This window comes from Meles meles, chromosome 3 (genome assembly GCF_922984935.1).
Source record: "Meles meles chromosome 3, mMelMel3.1 paternal haplotype, whole genome shotgun sequence".
In the NCBI taxonomy this organism is placed as follows: domain Eukaryota; kingdom Metazoa; phylum Chordata; class Mammalia; order Carnivora; family Mustelidae; genus Meles; species Meles meles.
In genome coordinates, this window is record NC_060068.1 from 30,307,594 (window position 1) to 30,311,695 (window position 4,102).

A 4,102-nucleotide genomic window follows, 5' to 3' on the forward strand; every position below is an offset into this window, starting at 1 on the left:
GGGGACCGGGCAGCAGGAGAAATGGAAGACATCATGGGGTGTGTGTGTGTGTGTGTGTGTGTGTGTGTGTGTAGCACAGAGTGGGGTAGGGACCCCCATCCTAGGGATTAATGTGAAAGTGCAACCATTTAGCAGCCTTACTGGGCTTTCCTGGGCCCACTGAGGGAACACCACCTGGCTCAGTCTCAGGAGGCTGCATGTCACTGAGGATGACAGCTCCTGCCTGCTGCCACGCCCCTCAGTGCAGACACAGCCCTGACCCCAGGCTGCTCTCCTGTGGAGTCAAGGGGCAGCTCACCCCAACATGAAGGCTACTGGGGAGCCCTCCTTCAACCAGAGAAGTGGAAGGGGAGACGTCATTGCCCTGTGGATTGGTAGCGAGGCAATGCCAGTCGGGCTGGCTTCTGCTGTGTATCCCCTAGAGGAAGGGGCTCATGAGGGGGACAGCAAGGTCAGATCCAGCACTCAGTGCCAGACCCCTGAGCGGGAGCTGAGCAGTGAGGCTCTGGGATTCCAAGTGACAGGTGAGCGCACCCCACACAACTACAGGTAAGTGGCCTGGCCCCTCGGAGCCTCTGGAAGGTGGGGCTGGTGATGGCATCAGCTTTCAAGATTTCCACATGGGTGGGGGGGATGTGCATGAGAGCCCAGGAGGTCCAGGGTCAGCAGCAGGTGGTGCTTCCTCACTCCAGAGAGCTCCCCCAATGCCTGCAAGATCGTCCTGAGGCCTGTGCGACCCTTGTCCCAGGCCATCTTGAGAGAGGCATTAGGCCCCATGAGCAGGGACTAAGATGGGCATAGGGTAGCCCCAGAATCCTCCTCCAGTTCCTGGAGACAGGGGACTGAAATCACCAGCCTGAGCCTCACTACCTAGTGCCTATGGTCAGCACGAATGGCTCTGTTGCAGCACTGCCCACTGCACGAGCACGGGCTGTCCTCATGTGCCCCGCCTCTGGGCTCCAAGTGTGTCCCGGGCCGTGGGCAGGAGCAGGGTTTGCAAGAAGGAGCCCTTGCCTGAAGCATCCTTGGAGGGAACCAGACTCACAAAGTTGGGCCATACCCACACTCATGTTGACTGGTCGTGGACTTGCCCTGGTGACCTGACCTGAGCCTGTGGGGTGGAGTATCCTTGTCCCCAGGTTCAAGGTGGTGCCCGCCTACCCTGTGGGAGCCATTGACTAATCTGCCAGGAATGGGGTAGGCCCAGGAAGTAGCCTCAGAGTGTGCTAATAAAAATCAGTCTCAGAGGGGCTCAGCCTACATGCCTGACAGCACGGAGCTGCTGTCCCCATGGTGCGGAGCAGGTAAGCCCTCACAGGGGTCAGCCACGTGAGGCTGTTGGAGACGTGGATCCAGAGGCTTATGCCCTTGAATTCACAGCTGGGGCCCAATCAAGCCCCCTCTTCTTCTAGGAGTTGTCTTTCACCTTCCCTGCCCCTGGGCTGGACCCAATTCCTGATCTGGGGGAGTTCAAGGAATACCAGTTGTTGACCTAGGACCTTATCAGCAAGAGGCCCAGTAGCCTTCAAGGAGAGACCCTCCAAGAGGTGGAGACAGCTCTGTGGTGGCCCGCGACAGCCCCCTCAAAGACAATTGGGGCAGGAGGCCAAGCCCTGCTGATTCTAGCCAGTCTGTGGGCCATAGAGACGAGGGCTGTGCCCCAGAGTGCTCTGCTCCCGGCTGGTGGGATAGGACCCGTACAGGGTCAGCCAGGGGAAAGCACATGCAGGGTGAGCCCGGGAGCTTAGCACAGGGAGAGTGTTCCTGGCTGCAGCATGCTGACCCTGAGGCTGCATGAAACCTCAGGGTCATTTTGTAAGGTGGGGTCCCGAAGGCCCCCATCTCGGGGAGCAGAAGGGAAGGAGGCCTGGCCAGCAGACTTGTGCACGACAGGCCTGAAGGGTGGCTGTTGCTTAAAGCTCACCCCCTTTGAAGAAGGTGCACGCTTGCATAGCCCCCAGCTGTGGGGGTCCTGCCTCCAGCCTCATGGTAGTGACCCATCCCGTCCTGTCCCCTGTCCCTATAGATAGGTAGTCTTCCTGAAACTGTTCCTACAGGCGGTGCAGAAGCACTTCGTGGTGGGACACAGGTTCACCTACTATGTCCTCACAGTCTGGCCAGAGGCCATGCCACGTGTGTCCCCCTGGGAGGACCGCACACTTGTGTGCCCTGCAACCCCCAGACTCTCATGCCCCCAACTCTGTGTCAATCCTGAAAGTCAATGCTATCACCACCCCACCTTCCAGAGGCTCCAAGGGGCCAGGACACTTGCCTGCAGTCATACACGGCGCACCATGGGTCAACTCAAGGACCCCTTAGCCTGTGTTGGCAGGATGTGTCCATGCAGCCCATGGAGATTATCAGGAAGTTCTCGCAGCAGGGTTCCTCTATGAGGTGGACTACCTGGTGTGTGTGAACATGGCCATGAAGTTCAGCGACCACGTGGGCATGAAGTTCCTGTCCCCCCTCTTGGCACCCTGCACCCTGGTTTCTTCAGGGTAGCCCACGATTCCTTCACCTAGGAGCACCGGCCGCATTCCCAGGCCTACATTCCCAGAGACGAGGGTGACTTTTACTACACAGGAGGCTTTTTGGGGGTCAGTGGTCGAGGTTCTCCAGCTGACCTCGGCCTGTCACCAGGTGATGGTGGTCTATCAGGTCACTGGGGTCGAGGACGTGTGGCACGATGAGAGTTACCTGAACTGGTACCTGCTGGAACACAAGCCCATCAAGGTGCTGTCCCTGGAGCACCTGTGGGACCCGCAGTGGCTGGGCTGGCCCCGGGTCATGAAGAAGCTGAGATTCGTGGCTGTGCCCAATAATCACCAGGACATCCAGGACTCCTGAGGGGCTACACCTGCTTCCAGCAGTGGACCGTCCTGGGTAGAGCTGTCAGAGCATATTCCTTCCTCTGTCCCTTGTGGGGAAACTGTGAAGCTCTGCCCACTCAGCCACACCCAGAACCCCCCCACCCCCACGCAGAGGAGACCTGCCTGGACGCCCAAGGGCCTTTCTTTGTGGTCACTCCATTTTGATCACTTCTGGCTCATTCAAGGCTGTGAAGAGCTCCAACTTCATGTCGGGTGTTTTTCTGTGTCAGTGATGGGCAAATATTTTTTATTTATTTTTTAAAGATTTATTTCTTTGACAGAGAAAGAATGTAAGCAGGGGGTTGACAGTAGTGGGAGAAGCAGGCTCCCACCTCAGGGAGCCCAATGCAGGACTCGATCCCAAGACCCTGGGATCCTGTCCTGAGCTGAAGGCAGACGCATCAACAACAGAGCCCCCCCCCCGCCAGGTGCTCCCTGCCTTGTTTTTCAATGCCTATTTCTGTGCCGGTGTTTGTGAAACGTGGGCACTGGGTACGTCTGGATGTGCATCCTGTTGGGATCCTTTGGTGCACACCAGTGGGTCTGCACTCATGTCCTCATCTGCCCACACTGCATCTTAGCAAGCATTCACTGAGTGCCTACTGTGAGCTCAGTCTCCAACAAGGGTCAGAGCATGAGGGCGAAAAATGAGATAAAGGATCCCTACCCCTGGGCCCCTGGAACTCGGATGGCCCCATCCTCCTGACTCATTGCTTTACTTATTGCTGTAAGGAAATACACATCCCCCTGATGCACTTAAGCTTGATGACAAGTCCAAGTCAGTGGTGTCAGTTACATTCACCATTCTCCACCTGCCAACTGCATCGATCACTACAACTTTGTCATCAGAACTGTACCTCTTCCCATGAGACACTAAGCCCCCAGTCCACCTCTCAGCCCCGGGACCCAACAGTTCCTTTTACCTCTAAGAGTCAAGGGCTCTCAGTCCTGCAAGTGGGGACCTTCAGTATCGGACCTTTAGGGACTGACTTACTTCCATGTAGCACAATGGCCTCAATACCTGTCCCCATTAGCCTGGACCTGACCCACTTGTGCCCCAGAGGAGTGGCTCAGCTTGCCCTCCCCTATCTAACCGAATTTCCTCAGTATCCCCTGCTCCCCCCATCTTTCTCCTCAGCCGGATGTGTCCCCAGGCACTGTCCCTGGAGCCTCAATGATCCTAGCCAATCTTCAGCTTGAAAGACCTGTTCGATCCCAATGCCGACACACCC

General features: G+C 57.1%; 1 pseudogene; it reads left to right on the plus strand.

Annotated features, from left to right (window-relative positions):
• Nucleotides 1-304: 304 nt before the first annotated feature.
• On the plus strand, nt 305-2,847 carry LOC123939201 (annotated as a pseudogene).
• The last annotated feature ends 1,255 nt before the right edge of the window (nt 2,848-4,102 follow it).